Raw genomic sequence first — 17,265 nt, forward strand, 5'->3', positions numbered from 1 at the left:
ATTCCTGAAACTTTAGATTTGCTCTTTCTTTTACTGCAAAGTACAACGTTGTTTTTTTTGTTTAAATCTTTCTAGACATGGTAAATATTAAGGACAAAGCAGTTTTCACATAGTTTGAGTGAAGGAATTCATTTTATAGATAAAATCCCAAGAGTCTGATGGGAAAAGAGAGTGAATGCGAAGTAGACTTTAACACGGCTATGGGAGCGAGCCGAGTGTGGGCTAACCAGGAGAATTGCTTGAAAGAAATGCGACCCCGAATGAGCGGTCAGAACAAAGCCTCAATACGGGATTCTCGTGGTGTTTTTGTTGCTGCCTTGTCTTTTGCACAGAGTAAAAGACAAGGCAGCCATCGAATAGGGCCCGATTGTTCCTACTTGGTCAGCCGAGGAGCAAGGGGGGGGGGAGCAAGCGTCTCAACCAAGCAAAGCTCACCATGGGGAAGGTGGCTATGCCAACAAGCCTGATGCCCTGCTCCCGCAGTGACGGATAATCGTACTCTGGTTTCTCTTCATAACGTACAAGTCTTTCGCCTTTTACTAAAGATTTCTGTGGAGAGCAGCACTAATGAGTTGTTTCTATTTTTGGCAGGCTTTACCTTTGCGGGTGAAGCCCTTTCTGTCTGTGCAAAAGAAATCTTGTTACTGTGCAGAGTGACTTCTCTGAGTAGAGTCGCCTTACTTGTTGCGACTGTGCCGATGTTCGAAGCTGGAGTGCAAAGTTGTTGCTTGAATGGTGCTTGCTGGAGCGTGCGGGAGTGCAAAGTTATACCATTTAAAAGGGCTGAAGAGTGCTCAGTGCAGCGGGTGGGCGACACTCTGGCCACCTTGAAAACCGAGGTTACATCCACTACCAGGGGCAGCCCAAGTTCTGCCGCAAGTGTGGTGAGCATGGGCACCTGGTTGAGGCTTGTACCAAGGTGTTATGTGGGAAGAGCAGAGAAATTGGGCAAACTTTTGGAGAGTGTCCAAATGGCAGGAAATGTAATCTCTGTGGAGAATTAAATCACCTCTTCAGAGATTGCCCTAAATCTTTTGCCAACAAATTAAAGACGGTAAAGCCACAGTCAAGCCAACAAAGAGAAGGACCAAAGGTGGCAGTTGGTGAACAAAGTGAAGAGGTTGACCCAATAAATTCAAACTTCCCGCCAAAAGCTTGGATTGGAAGTGAGGAGCAAAAAGGGGAGGGGCCTGTAGAGGCCTCACCACTCAGTGTTGAAGTCTGTGAGAATTCACAGGCAGAGGGTGGAGCTACGCTAAATGAGGAGGAAGAGCAGACAGGTGAGTCTAGTGAAGATACTCACCTCCCCGAAGGTCAACAGAAGGTCAATTTGTTGATAGGCATTCATTTATTTCTTCACTTCTGATGAAGTTTCAACAATAAACAACAAACTTTGTATTATTAGAAAGAACCAGAATCATTCTTCAGGAATCCGAAAATAAGCTCTATTTTATGAGTTATGCACGAATTCGGATTCTCCTATAAAACGAATTCATTAACTCAAACCAAGTTAAGACTGCTTTGTCCTTCATATTTATTCATGTCTAATCAAGTTTCAACGATAAACAACGTTGTACTTTGTAGAATGAGAAAGAACTTCTTCAGCAATAAGCATCTCTCGACATATGACGAAGTACAGATTTTGCTATAAAATTAATTCCTTCTATCAGCCTGACTTAAAACTGTTTGTCCTCCTTATTTATCCACTTCAAATCAAGTTTCAACAAATAAAAAAAAGTTGTAGTTTGAGAAAGTACAACTTAATCTTCAGCAATCAGTATAAAAAGAGGTGCAAATGCCAACCATACATACCTACAAGGTGGAGCGGAAGTATTCAGCTGCAAGTAGGTGTGAATGTTCGACTATAATTTGTAAAAAGCGGGTAAGAAAAGGTTCGAATGCCCGACTATATATTAACAAAAGCGGGAGGAGAGGTCTTCGGATGAGAGTGGGTGAGAATTTCCAACCATAATCTATAAAATACGGTGAAAAAAAATATGTGAATGCCTCATAGAATACTAAAAGCGGAAGTGTTCGGCTGCAAGAAGGTGTGAATGTCCGACTATATTTGGTGAAAAGCAGGTGAAGCAAGGTCTGAATGCCCAACCTTATATCATCAAAAGCGAGATCAGAGGTGTTTGGCTGCAAGAAGGCCATAGTTTTCCAAAAGCGGGTAAGGTGCGAATGTCCGACTAAATATCAACAAAATTTGGGGCGGAGGTCTTCGGATGCAAGTGGGTGTGAATATCCCACCATACAAGTATGGTGGAGAGGAAGCTGTAAATAGCCGACCATAGTTTGGAAAAAGCGGGTAAGAAAAGGTTTGAATGCCCGAACATACACCATCAAAAGAGGGAGCGGAGGTGTTCCGCTGTACGAAGGTGTGAATGTCCGACCATACTTGGTAAAAAGCGGGTAAGAAAAGGTTAAAATACCCGACTGTACACAATCAATAGCGGGAGCGGATGTGTTCGGCTACAAGAAGATGTGAAAGTCCGACCATGGTTTGTAAAAAGCGGGTAAGAAAAGGTGCGAATGTCCGACAATGTATGATCAAAAGAGAGAGCGGAGGTTTTCGGATACAAGAAGGTTTGAATGTCCCACCATAGTTTGTAAAAAGCGGGTAAGAAAAGGTTCGAATGCCCGACTATACACCATCAAAAGCGGGAATAGAGGTGTTCCGTTGTAAGACGATGTGAATGTGAAAAAGTAAATTTTCGAATATCAAACCGCACATGATCATAAGCGGGAGAGGAGGTGTTCGGCTGCAAGAAGGTGTGAATGTCCACCCATAATTCATGAAAAATGGGTAAAAAAAAAGGTGCGAATGCCTAACAATACATTATCAAAAGCAGGTGTGAATGTCAGATCATAATTTGTAAAAAGCTGATGAGAAAGGGTGAGAATGCCCGACTATACACCATCAAATGCGGGAGCGGAGGTGTTCGGCTCTGAGTAGGTGTGAATGTCCGACCATAATTGCTGAAGAATGTGTTAGAAAAGGTAAGAATGCTGGACCATACATCATCAAAAGCGGGAGAGGTGGTGTTCGGCTGCAAAAAGGTGTGACTGTTCGACTAAAGTTTGTAAAAAGTGGGTAAGACAAGGTGCGAATGCCTGACAATGTATGATCAAAAGCGGGAGCGGAGGTGTTCAGCTGCAAGAAGGTCTACATGTCCATCAATAATTGCTAGAAAACATGAAAGAAACTTTTCGAAAATCAAACCGCACATGATCATAAGTGGGATAGGAGGTGTTCAGCTGCAAGGTGTGAATGTCCACCCATAATTCCTGAAAAATGGGCAAAAAAAAGGTGTGAATGCCCAACCATACATCATCAAAAGCAGGAGTGGAAGTGTTCGGCTACAAGAAGGTGTGAACGTCCAACCAAAATATGTAAAAAGAAGTTAAGAAAAGGTTCGAATATCCAACCAAACATAATCAAAAGCGGGAGCAGAGCTGTTCGACTGCAAGTAGGTGTGAATGTCAGATCATAATTTGCAAAAAGCTGATGAGAAAGGGTGAGAATGCCCGACTATACATCATCAAATGCGGGAGCGGAGTTGTTCGGCTGTGAGTAGGTGTGAATCTCCGACCATAATTGCTGAAAAATGTGTTAGAAAAGGTAAAAATGCCGGTCCATACATCATCAAAAGCGAGAGAGGTTGTGTTCGACTGCAAGTAGGTGTGAATGTCCAGCCATAATTACTCACAAACGGGTAAGAAAAGGTAGTAGCCAGACCATATATGATCAAAACAGGGAGCGGAGGTGGTTCAACTGCAAGAAGGTTTGAATGTCAAACTAAAGTTCAAATATATTAACAAAAGCGGGAGGAGAGGTCTTCGGATGAGAGTGGTTGAAAATTTCCAACCATAATGTATAAAATGCGGTGAAAAAAAAGGTGTGATAGAACACTAAAAGGTGGAGCGGAAGTGTTCGGCTGCAAGAAGGTGTGAATGTCCGACTATATTTGGTGAAAAGCAGGTGAAGCAAGGTCTGAATGCCCAACCTTACATCATCAAAAGCAAGATCAGAGTTGTTTGGCTGCAAGAAGGCCATAGTTTGCCAAAAGCGGGTAAGGTGCGAATGTCCGACTAAATATCAACAAAATTTGGGGCGGAGGTCTTCGGATGCAAGTGGGTGTGAATATCCCACCATACAAGTATGGTGGGTGGAGAGGAAGCTGTGAATAGCCGACCATAGTTTGGAAAAAGCGGGTAAGAAAAGGTTTGAATGCCCGAACATACACCATCAAAAGAGGGAGCGGAGGTGTTCCGCTGTACGAAGGTGTGAATGTCCAACCATACTTGGTAAAAAGCGGGTAAGAAAAGGTTAATATACCCGACTGTACACAATCAATAGCGGGAGCGGATGTGTTCGGCTACAAGAAGGTGTGACAGTCCGACCATGGTTTGTAAAAAGCTGGTAAGAAAAGGTGCGAATATCCGACAATGTATGATCAAAAGAGAGAGCGGAGGTTTTCGGATACACGAAAGTTTGAATGTCCTACCATAGTTTGTAAATAGCGGGTAAGAAAAGGTTCAAATGCCCGACTATACACCATAAAAAGCGGGAGCGGAGGTGTTCCGCTGTAAGACGGTGTGAATGTCCGACCATAGTTGGTAAAAAGCGGGTAAGAAAAGGTTAAAATACCCGACTGTACAAAATCAATAGCGGGAGCGGAGTTGTTCGGCTACAAGAAGGTGTGAAAGTACGACCATGGTTTGTAAAAAGCAGTTAAGAAAAGGTTCGAATATCCAACCAAACATAATCAAAAGCGGGAGCAGAGCTGTTCGACTGCAAGTAGGTGTGAATGTCCAGCCATAATTACTCACAAACGGGGGAAGAAAAGGTAGTATTGCCAGACCATACATGATCAAAACAGGGAGCGGAGGTTCAGCTGCAAAGTGTGAATCTCTGACTATAGTTTGTAAAAAGCGGGTAAGACAAGGTGCGAATGCCCGACAATGTATGATCAAAAGAGAGAGCGGAGGTGTTCGGCTGCAAGGTCTGAATGTCCAACCATAATTTGTAAAAACCGGGTAAGAAAAGGCTCGAAAGCCCAACTATACATCATCAAAAGCGGGAGCGGAGGTGTTCAGCTGCAAGAAGGTGTGAATGTTCGACTAAAGTTTGTAAAAAGCTGGTAAGACAAGGAGCGATGTCCCGACATTGTATGATCAAAAGCGGGAGCGGAGGTGTCCAGCTGTGAGTAGGTGTGAATGTCCGACCACAATTGCTGAAAAATGTGTTAGAAAAGGTAAGAATACTGGGCCATACATCATCAAAAGCGGGAGAGGTGGTGTTCGGCTGCAAGAAGGTGTGAAAGTCCAACAATGGTTTGTAAAAAGCGGGTAAGAAAAGGTTAAAATACCCGACTGTACACAATCAATAGCGGGAGCGGAGGTGTTCGGCTACAAGAAGATGTGAAAGTCCGACCATGGTTTGTAAAAAGCGGGTAAGAAAAGGTGCGAATGTCCGACAATGTATGATCAAAAGAGAGAGCGGAGGTTTTCGGATACAAGAAGGTTTGAATGTCCGACCATAGTTTGTAAAAAGCGGGTAAGAAAAGGTTCGAATGCCCGACTATACACCATCAAAAGCGGGAGCAGAGGTGTTCCGCTGTAAGACGGTGTGAATGTCCGACCATAGTTGGTAAAAAGCGGGTAAGAAAAGGTTAAAATACCCGACTGTACACAATCAATAGCGGGAGCGGAGTTGTTCGGCTACAAGAAGGTGTGAAAGTCCGACCATGGTTTGTAAAAACCGGGAAGAAAAGGCTCGAAAGCCCGACTATACACCATCAAAAAGAAGGTTTGAATGTCCATCAATAATTGCTTTAAAACAAGAAAGTAAATTTTCAAATATCAAACCGCACATGATCATAAGCGGGAGAGGAGGTGTTCGGCTGCAAGAAGGTGTGAATGTCCACCCATAATTCATGAAAAATGGGTAAAAAAAAAGGTGCGAATGCCTAACAATACATTATCAAAAGCAGGTGTGAATGTCAGATCATAATTTGTAAAAAGCTGATGAGAAAGGGTGAGAATGCCCGACTATACACCATCAAATGCGGGAGCGGAGGTGTTCGGCTCTGAGTAGGTGTGAATGTCCGACCATAATTGCTGAAGAATGTGTTAGAAAAGGTAAGAATGCTGGACCATACATCATCAAAAGCGGGAGAGGTGGTGTTCGGCTGCAAAAAAGTGTGACTGTTCGACTAAAGTTTGTAAAAAGTGGGTAAGACAAGGTGCGAATGCCTGACAATGTATGATCAAAAGCGGGAGCGGAGGTGTTCTGCTGCAAGAAGGTCTACATGTCCATCAATAATTGCTAGAAAACATGAAAGAAACTTTTCGAAAATCAAACCGCACATGATCATAAGTGGGATAGGAGGTGTTCAGCTGCAAGGTGTGAATGTCCAACCATAATTCCTGAAAAATGGGCAAAAAAAAGGTGTGAATGCCCAACCATACATCATCAAAAGCAGGAGTGGAAGTGTTCGGCTACAAGAAGGTGTGAACGTCCAACCAAAATATGTAAAAAGAAGTTAAGAAAAGGTTCGAATATCCAACCAAACATAATCAAAAGTGGGAGCAGAGCTGTTCGACTGCAAGTAGGTGTGAATGTCAGATCATAATTTGCAAAAAGCTGATGAGAAAGGGTGAGAATGCCCGACTATACATCATCAAATGCGGGAGCGGAGTTGTTCGGCTGTGAGTAGGTGTGAATCTCCAACCATAATTGCTGAAAAATGTGTTAGAAAAGGTAAAAATGCCGCTCCATACATCATCAAAAGCGAGAGAGGTTGTGTTCGACTGCAAGTAGGTGTGAATGTCCAGCCATAATTACTCACAAACGGGTAAGAAAAGGTAGTAGCCAGACCATATATGATCAAAACAGGGAGCGGAGGTGGTTCAGCTGCAAGAAGGTTTGAATGTCAAACTAAAGTTCAAATATATTAACAAAAGCGGGAGGAGAGGTCTTCGGATGAGAGTGGTTGAAAATTTCCAACCATAATGTATAAAATGCGGTGAAAAAAAAGGTGTGATAGAACACTAAAAGGTGGAGCGGAAGTGTTCGGCTGCAAGAAGGTGTGAATGTCCGACTATATTTGGTGAAAAGCAGGTGAAGCAAGGTCTGAATGCCCAACCTTACATCATCAAAAGCAAGATCAGAGTTGTTTGGCTGCAAGAAGGCCATAGTTTGCCAAAAGCGGGTAAGGTGCGAATGTCCGACTAAATATCAACAAAATTTGGGGCGGAGGTCTTCGGATGCAAGTGGGTGTGAATATCCCACCATACAAGTATGGTGGGTGGAGAGGAAGCTGTGAATAGCCGACCATAGTTTGGAAAAAGCGGGTAAGAAAAGGTTTGAATGCCCGAACATACACCATCAAAAGAGGGAGCGGAGGTGTTCCGCTGTACGAAGGTGTGAATGTCCAACCATACTTGGTAAAAAGCGGGTAAGAAAAGGTTAATATACCCGACTGTACACAATCAATAGCGGGAGCGGATGTGTTCGGCTACAAGAAGGTGTGACAGTCCGACCATGGTTTGTAAAAAGCCGGTAAGAAAAGGTGCGAATGTCCGACAATGTATGATCAAAAGAGAGAGCGGAGGTTTTCGGATACACGAAAGTTTGAATGTCCTACCATAGTTTGTAAATAGCGGGTAAGAAAAGGTTCAAATGCCCGACTATACACCATAAAAAGCGGGAGCGGAGGTGTTCCGCTGTAAGACGGTGTGAATGTCCGACCATAGTTGGTAAAAAGCGGGTAAGAAAAGGTTAAAATACCCGACTGTACAAAATCAATAGCGAGAGCGGAGTTGTTCGGCTACAAGACGGTGTGAAAGTACGACCATGGTTTGTAAAAAGCAGTTAAGAAAAGGTTCGAATATCCAACCAAACATAATCAAAAGCGGGAGCAGATCTGTTCGACTGCAAGTAGGTTTGAATGTCCAGCCATAATTAATCACAAACGGGGGAAGAAAAGGTAGTATTGCCAGACCATACATGATCAAAACAGGGAGCGGAGGTTCAGCTGCAAGGTGTGAATGTCTGACTATAGTTTGTCAAAAGCGGGTAAGACAAGGTGCGAATGCCCGACAATGTATGATCAAAAGAGAGAGCGGAGGTGTTCGGCTGCAAGGTCTGAATGTCCAACCATAATTTGTAAAAACCGGGTAAGAAAAGGCTCGAAAGCCCGACTATACATCATCAAAAGCGGGAGCGGAGGTGTTCAGCTGCAAGAAGGTGTGAATGTTCGACTAAAGTTTGTAAAAAGCTGGTAAGACAAGGAGCGATGTCCCGACATTGTATGATCAAAAGCGGGAGCGGAGGTGTCCAGCTGTGAGTAGGTGTGAATGTCCGACCATAATTGCTGAAAAATGTGTTAGAAAAGGTAAGAATACTGGACCATACATCATCAAAAGCGGGAGAGGTGGTGTTCGGCTGCAAGAAGGTGTGAAAGTCCAACAATGGTTTGTAAAAAGCGGGTAATAAAAGGTTCGAATGCCCGAATATACATCATCAAAAGCGGAAGCGGAGGTGTTCGGATGCAAGAAGGTGTGAACGTCCGACCAAAGTTTGTAAAAAGCAGTGAAAAGCGAGAAAAAGCTTTTCGTGAGTTTTGCATGATTTGGGATTTTGCTTATGAAATGCATTACTTCACTCAAACTATGTTAAAACTGATTTGTCCTTCATATTTACCATGTCTAGAAAGATTTAAACAAAAAAACAACGTTGTACTTTGCAGTAAAAGAAAGAGCAAATCTAAAGTTTCAGGAATCCGAGTATAAGCCTGCTTTCATGAGTTCTGCACGATTTCGGATTTTGCTATAAAATGAATTGCTTTGCTCAAACCAAGTTAAAACTGCTTTGTCCTTCCATATTCATCAATGTCTAGATCGACTTCAACAAAGAAAAACATTGGAGTTTGCAGTAGAAGAAGTTGAAATCCATCTACACATTGATAAATACGAAGGACAAAGCAGTTCCCACTTGCCCATAAGAAAATAAGCTTATTCTCGGATTCCTGATCCTTCAGTTTTGCTCTTTCTTCTACTGCAAAATACAATGTTGTTCTTTGTTGAAGTCGATCTAGACATTGATAAATATGAATGAAAAAGCAGTTTTAACTTGGTTTGAGTGAATGAATTCATTTTATACATAAAATCCGAAATCGTGCAGAACTCATGAAAATAAGCTTATTCTCGGATTCCTAAAACTTTTGATTGGCTCTTTCTTTTACTGCAAAGTACAACGTTGTTTTTTTGTTTAAATCTATCGAGATATTGATAAATATGAAGGTAAAAGCCGTTTTAACATTGTTTGAGTGAAGGAATTGATTTTATAGATAAAATCCCAAATCATGCAGAACTCCTCAAAAGGGGCGTATGGCTTAATCACAAGTGTGGCTCTTTCTCATTCAGGGTAGTATGAGGAAGTTTATGCTTGAAATATATGTAGAAATGGGTACATATGAATGACAAAGCAGTGTTAACTTAGTTTGCGTGAAGGAATTCATTTTATACATAAAATCCGAAATCGTGCAGAACTATCTAGACATTGATAAATACCAGTCGAAACTCTGCTGCCGCTTTTGATAATTTATGGTTGGGCATTCTTACCTTTTCTTACCCGCTTTTTACAAATTATGATCTTACATTCACACCTACTTGCAGTCGAACACCTTCTCATCCACTTATGATCATGTGCGGTTGGGCTTTCGCACCTTTTCTTACCCATTTTTCAGTAATTATGGGTGGACATTCAGACCTTCTTGCAGCCGAAAACCTCCACTCCTCTTTTGATCATACATTGTCGGGAATTCACACCTTGTCTTACCCGCTTTTTACAAACTTTAGTCGGACATTCAAACCTTCTTGCAGCTGAACCACCTCCGCTCCCTGTTTTGATCATATATGGTCTGGCAATAGTACCCTTTCTTACCCGTTTGAGAGTAATTATGGCTGGACATTCACACCTACTTGCAGCCGAACACAACCTCTCCCGCTTTTGGTGATATATGGTCCGGCATTCTTACCTTTTCTAACACATTTTTCAGCAATTATGGTTGTAGAATCACACCTACTCACAGCCGAACAACTCCGCTCCCACATTTGATAGTGTACAGTCGGGCATTCTCACCCTTTCTCAACAGCTTTTTGCAAATTATGATCTGATATTCACACCTACTTGCAGTCGAACAGCTCTGCTCCCGCTTTTGATTATGTTTGGTTGGATATTCGAACATTTTCTTAACTGCTTTTTACAAACTTTGGTCGGACGTTCACACCGTCTTGCAGCCGAACACCTCCGCTTCCGCTTTTGATGGTATATAGTCGGGCATTCGAGCCTTTTCTTACCCGCCTATTACTTACTATGGTTGGACATTCAAACCTTCTTGTAGCCGAACACATCCGCTCCTGCTTTTGATGATGTATTATTTGGCATTTGCACCTTTTCTTACCCATTTTTCATTAATTTTTGGTCGGATATACAGACCTTCTTGCACCTGAACACCTCTGCTCCCGCTTTTGATGGTGTATAGTCGGGCTTTCGAGCCTTTTCTTCCCCGATTTTTACAAATTGTGGTTGGACATTCAGACCTTGCAGCCGAAAACCTCCGCTCCCTCTTTTGATCATACATTGTCGGGCATTCGCCCCTTGTCTTACACGGTTTTTACAAACTTTAGTCAGACATTCACACCTTGCAGCTGAACCACCTCCATTCCCTGTTTTGATCATGTGTGGTCTGGAAATACTACCTTTTCTTCCCCCGTTTGTGAGTGATTATGGCTGGACATTCACACCTACTTGCAGCCGAAAAACCACCTCTCCCGCTTTTGATGATGTATTGTCCGGCATTCTAGTCTTTTCTATCACATTTTTCAGCAATTATGATCTGACATTCACACCTACTTGCAGTCGAACAGCTCTGCTCCCGCTTTTGATTATGTTCGGTTGGATATTCAAACCTTTTCTTAACTGCTTTTTACAAACTTTGGTCGGACGTTCACACCTTCTTGCAGCCGAACACCTCCGCTTCCGCTTTTGATGGTATATATTCGGGTATTCGAACCTTTTCTTACCCGCTTTTTACAAACCATGGTTGGACTTTCATACCTTCTTGTAGCTGAACAACTCCACTCCTGCTTTTGATGATTTATGGTTGGACATTCGCATCTTTTCCTACCCATTTTTCAGTAATTATGGGTGGATATTCACATCTTCTTGCAGCTGAACACCTCCTCTCCCGCTAATGATCATGTAAGGTTTGATATTCGAAAATTTTCTTTCATGTTTTAAAGCAATTATTAATGGACATTCACACCTACTTGCAGCCGAACACAACCTCTCTCGCTTTTGATGATGTATGGACCGGCATTCTTACCTTTTCTAACACATTTTTCAGCAATTATGGTCGGAGATTCACACCTACTCACAGCCGAACAACTCCGCTCCCGCATTTGATGGTGTATAGTCGGGCATTCTCACCCTTTCTCATCAGCTTTTTGCAAATTATGATCTGATATTCACACCTACTTGCAGTCGAACAGCTCTGCTCCCGCTTTTGATTATGTTTGGTTAGATATTCGAACCTTTTCTTAACTGATTTTTACAAACTTTGGTCGGACGTTCACAATATCTTGCAGCCGAACACCTCCGCTTCCGCTTTTGATGGTGTATAGTCGGGCATTCGAGCCTTTTCTTACACACCTATTACTTACTATGGTTGGACATTCAAACCTTCTTGTAGCCGAACACATCCGCTCCTGCTTTTGATGATGTATGGTTTGGCATTCGCACCTTTTCTTACCCATTTTTCAGTAATTATTGGTCGGACATTCAGACCTGCTTGCACCTGAACACCTCTGCTCCCGCTTTTGATGGTGTATAGTCGGGCTTTCGAGCCTTTTCTTCCCCGATTTTTACAAATTATGGTTGGACATTCAGACCTTGCAGCCGAAAACCTCCGCTCCCTCTTTTGATCATACATTGTCGGGCATTCGCCCCTTGTCTTACACGGTTTTTACAAACTTTAGTCAGACATTCACACCTTGCAGCTGAACCACCTCCATTCCCTGTTTTGATCATGTGTGGTCTGGAAATACTACCTTTTCTTCTCCCGATTGTGAGTAATTATGGCTGGACATTCACACCTACTTGCAGCCGAAAAACCACCTCTCCCGCTTTTGATGATGTATTGTCCGGCATTCTAGTCTTTTCTATCACATTTTTCAGCAATTATGATCTGACATTCACACCTACTTGCAGTCGAACAGCTCTGCTCCCGCTTTTGATTATGTTCGGTTGGATATTCAAACCTTTTCTTAACTGCTTTTTACAATATTTGGTCGGACGTTCACACCTTCTTGCAGCCGAACACCCCCACTTCCGCTTTTGATGGTATATATTCGGGTATTCGAACCTTCTCTTACCCGCTTTTTACAAACCATGGTTGGACTTTCATACCTTCTTGTAGCTGAACAACTCCACTCCTGCTTTTGATGATTTATGGTTGGACATTCGCATCTTTTCCTACCCATTTTTCAGTAATTATGGGTGGATATTCACATCTTCTTGCAGCTGAACACCTCCTCTCCCGCTAATGATCATGTAAGGTTTGATATTCGAAAATTTTCTTTCATGTTTTAAAGCAATTATTAATGGACATTCACACCTACTTGCAGCCGAACACCACCTCTCCCGCTTTTGATGATGTATGGACCGGCATTCTTACCTTTTCTAACACATTTTTCAGCAATTATGGTTGGAGAATCACACCTACTCACAGCCGAACAACTCCGCTACCGCATTTGATGGTGTATAGTCGGGATTTCTCACCCTTTGTCATCAGCTTTTTGCAAATTATTCTCTGACATTCACACCTACTTGCAGTCGAACAGCTCTGCTCCCGCTTTTGATTATGTTTGGTTAGATATTCGAACCTTTTCTTAACTGCTTTTTTACAAACTTTGGTTGGACGTTCACACCTTCTTGCAGCCGAACACCTCCGCTCCCTCTTTTGTTGGTGTATGTTCGGGCATTCGAACCTTTTCTTACCCACTTTTTACAAACCAGGGTCGGACTTTCACACCTTTTAGTAGCCGAACAACTCCGCTCCCGCTATTGATTGTGTACAGTCGGGTATTTTAACCTTTTCTTACCCGCTTTTTACCAACTATGGTCGGACATTCACACCTTCGTACAGCGGAACACCTCCGCTCCCTCTTTTGATGGTGTATGTTCGGGTATTCAAACCTTTTCTTACCCGCTTTTTCCAAACTATGGTCGGCTATTCACAGCTTCCTCTCCACCATACTTGTATGGTTGGATATTCACACCCACTTGCATCCGAAGACCTCTGCCCCAAATTTTGTTGATATTTAGTCGGACATTCGCACCTTACCTGCTTTTGGCAAACTATGGCCTTCTTGCAGCCAAACACCTCTGATCTCGCTTTTGATGATGTAAGGTTGGGCATTCAGACCTTGCTTCACCTGCTTTTCACCAAATATAGTCGGATATTCACACCTTCTTGCAGCCGAACACTTCCGCTCCACCTTTTAGTGTTCTATCACACCTTTTTTTCACCGCATTTTATACATTATGGTTGGAAATTTTCAACCACTCTCATCCGAAGACCTCTCCTCCCGCTTTCTTTAATATATTTGAACTTTAGTCGGACATTCAAACCTTCTTGCAGCTGAACCACCTCCGCTCCCTGTTTTGATCATATATGGTCTGGCAATACTACCTTTTCTTACCCGTTTGTGAGTAATTATGGCTGGACATTCACACCTACTTGCAGCCGAACACAACCTCTCTCGCTTTTGATGATGTATGGACCGGCATTTTTACCTATTCTAACACATTTTTCAGCAATTATGGTCGGAGATTCACACCTACTCACAGCCGAACAACTCCGCTCCCGCATTTGATGATGTATAGTCGGGCATTCTCACCCTTTCTCATCAGCTTTTTGAAAATTATGATCTGACATTCACACCTACTTCCAGTCGAACAGCTCTGCTCCCGCTTTTGATTATGTTTGGTTAGATATTCGAACCTTTTCTTAACTGCTTTTTACAAACTTTGGTCGGACGTTCACAATATCTTGCAGCCGAACACCTCCGCTTCCGCTTTTGATGGTGTATATTCGGGCATACGAACCTTTTCTTACCCGCTTTTTACAAACCAGGGTCGGACTTTCACACCTTTTAGTAGCCGAACAACTCCGCTCCCGCTATTGATTGTGTACAGTCGGGTATTTTAACCTTTTCTTACCCGCTTTTTACCAACTATGGTCGGACATTCACACCTTCGTACAGCGGAACACCTCCGCTCCCTCTTTTGATGGTGTATGTTCGGGTATTCAAACCTTTTCTTACCCGCTTTTTCCAAACTATGGTCGGCTATTCACAGCTTCCTCTCCACCATACTTGTATGGTTGGATATTCACACCCACTTGCATCCGAAGACCTCTGCCCCAAATTTTGTTGATATTTAGTCGGACATTCGCACTTTACCTGCTTTTGGCAAACTATGGCCTTCTTGCAGCCAAACACCTCTGATCTCGCTTTTGATGATGTAAGGTTGGGCATTCAGACCTTGCTTCACCTGCTTTTCACCAAATATAGTCGGATATTCACACCTTCTTGCAGCCGAACACTTCCGCTCCACCTTTTAGTGTTCTATCACACCTTTTTTTCACCGCATTTTATACATTATGGTTGGAAATTTTCAACCACTCTCATCCGAAGACCTCTCCTCCCGCTTTCTTTAATATATTTGAACTTTAGTCGGACATTCAAACCTTCTTGCAGCTGAACCACCTCCGCTCCCTGTTTTGATCATATATGGTCTGGCAATACTACCTTTTCTTACCCGTTTGTGAGTAATTATGGCTGGACATTCACACCTACTTGCAGCCGAACACAACCTCTCTCGCTTTTGATGATGTATGGACCGGCATTTTTACCTATTCTAACACATTTTTCAGCAATTATGGTCGGAGATTCACACCTACTCACAGCCGAACAACTCCGCTCCCGCATTTGATGATGTATAGTCGGGCATTCTCACCCTTTCTCATCAGCTTTTTGAAAATTATGATCTGACATTCACACCTACTTCCAGTCGAACAGCTCTGCTCCCGCTTTTGATTATGTTTGGTTAGATATTCGAACCTTTTCTTAACTGCTTTTTACAAACTTTGGTCGGACGTTCACAATATCTTGCAGCCGAACACCTCCGCTTCCGCTTTTGATGGTGTATATTCGGGCATACGAACCTTTTCTTACCCGCTTTTTACAAACCAAGTTCGGACTTTCACACCTTCTCTTAGCTGAACAACTCCGCTCCCTCTTTTGATTGTGTACAGTTGGGTAATTTAACCTTTTCTTACCCGCTTTTTACCATCTATGGTCGGACATTCACACCGTCTTACAGCGGAACACCTCCGCTCCCTCTTTTGATGATGTATGGTTAGGCATTCGCACCTTCTCTCACCCGCCTTTTACTATGGTCGGCCATTCACAGCTTCCTCTCCACCATACTTGTATGGTGGGATATTCACACCCACTTGCATCCGAAGACCTCCGCTTCCGCTTTTGATGGGAACTGACAACATAAGAAGTCCGGACATACTTTGATAGTATATGAATAAGTGGGTAGCTACTGACAAGCATTAAGCATGTCACACAGCCCAAACATATAACATTTCAGGACACACCACACAGTTAACAACCACAGTGAAGCGTGTCAAAGCCCAAACATGTAACATTCAACAGGACACTTACACAACACATTCAAATCAAACAGTCAGACAACATACAAGAACATATACCCCAGCCGGCATTGCTCCCTGCCTATTTTCGTACAGCACACTATGTGTGCGCACACCTTTATTCACAAACTCTTCAACTTATACTCTTTTACCGAAGTTGCTACAGCTCGATTGGCCGAATACCCTTTGATCCTATTTCGGTGAATTTGACATCTGCCTTACATATAACAGATTAGCGGTTTAGCAGTTTTAATTTAGTTTGAGTGAAGGAATTCATTTTATAGCAAAATCCGAAATCGTGAAGAACTCATGAAAGTAAGCTTATTCTCGGATTCCTGAAACTTTAGATTTGCTCTTTCTTTTACTGCAAAGTACAACGTTGTTTTTTTTGTTTAAATCTTTCTAGACATGGTAAATATTAAGGACAAAGCAGTTTTCACATAGTTTGAGTGAAGGAATTCATTTTATAGATAAAATCCCAAGAGTCTGATGGGAAAAGAGAGTGAATGCGAAGTAGACTTTAACACGGCTATGGGAGCGAGCCGAGTGTGGGCTAACCAGGAGAATTGCTTGAAAGAAATGCGACCCCGAATGAGCGGTCAGAACAAAGCCTCAATACGGGATTCTCGTGGTGTTTTTGTTGCTGCCTTGTCTTTTGCACAGAGTAAAAGACAAGGCAGCCATCGAATAGGGCCCGATTGTTCCTACTTGGTCAGCCGAGGAGCAAGGGGGGGGGGAGCAAGCGTCTCAACCAAGCAAAGCTCACCATGGGGAAGGTGGCTATGCCAACAAGCCTGATGCCCTGCTCCCGCAGTGACGGATAATCGTACTCTGGTTTCTCTTCATAACGTACAAGTCTTTCGCCTTTTACTAAAGATTTCTGTGGAGAGCAGCACTAATGAGTTGTTTCTATTTTTGGCAGGCTTTACCTTTGCGGGTGAAGCCCTTTCTGTCTGTGCAAAAGAAATCTTGTTACTGTGCAGAGTGACTTCTCTGAGTAGAGTCGCCTTACTTGTTGCGACTGTGCCGATGTTCGAAGCTGGAGTGCAAAGTTGTTGCTTGAATGGTGCTTGCTGGAGCGTGCGGGAGTGCAAAGTTATACCATTTAAAAGGGCTGAAGAGTGCTCAGTGCAGCGGGTGGGCGACACTCTGGCCACCTTGAAAACCGAGGTTACATCCACTACCAGGGGCAGCCCAAGTTCTGCCGCAAGTGTGGTGAGCATGGGCACCTGGTTGAGGCTTGTACCAAGGTGTTATGTGGGAAGAGCAGAGAAATTGGGCAAACTTTTGGAGAGTGTCCAAATGGCAGGAAATGTAATCTCTGTGGAGAATTAAATCACCTCTTCAGAGATTGCCCTAAATCTTTTGCCAACAAATTAAAGACGGTAAAGCCACAGTCAAGCCAACAAAGAGAAGGACCAAAGGTGGCAGTTGGTGAACAAAGTGAAGAGGTTGACCCAATAAATTC

At 43.0% G+C, this 17,265-nt stretch overlaps 2 non-coding genes across 2 annotated transcripts; both read left to right on the plus strand.

The window, feature by feature from the left end:
- The first annotated feature begins 495 nt into the window (after positions 1 to 495).
- LOC140274236 (U5 spliceosomal RNA) lies at positions 496 to 609 on the plus strand. The gene has a single exon (XR_011908208.1). It is a non-coding gene; the product is annotated as a U5 spliceosomal RNA (small nuclear RNA).
- A 16,014-nt stretch (positions 610 to 16,623) lies between these two features.
- Positions 16,624 to 16,737, plus strand: LOC140274237 (U5 spliceosomal RNA). The gene has a single exon (XR_011908209.1). It is a non-coding gene; the product is annotated as a U5 spliceosomal RNA (small nuclear RNA).
- The last annotated feature ends 528 nt before the right edge of the window (positions 16,738 to 17,265 follow it).

Source organism: Leuresthes tenuis, unplaced genomic scaffold, assembly GCF_036924035.1.
Source record: "Leuresthes tenuis unplaced genomic scaffold, fLeuTen1.0.hap1 SCAF_17, whole genome shotgun sequence".
Taxonomy (NCBI): Eukaryota; Metazoa; Chordata; class Actinopteri; order Atheriniformes; family Atherinopsidae; genus Leuresthes; species Leuresthes tenuis.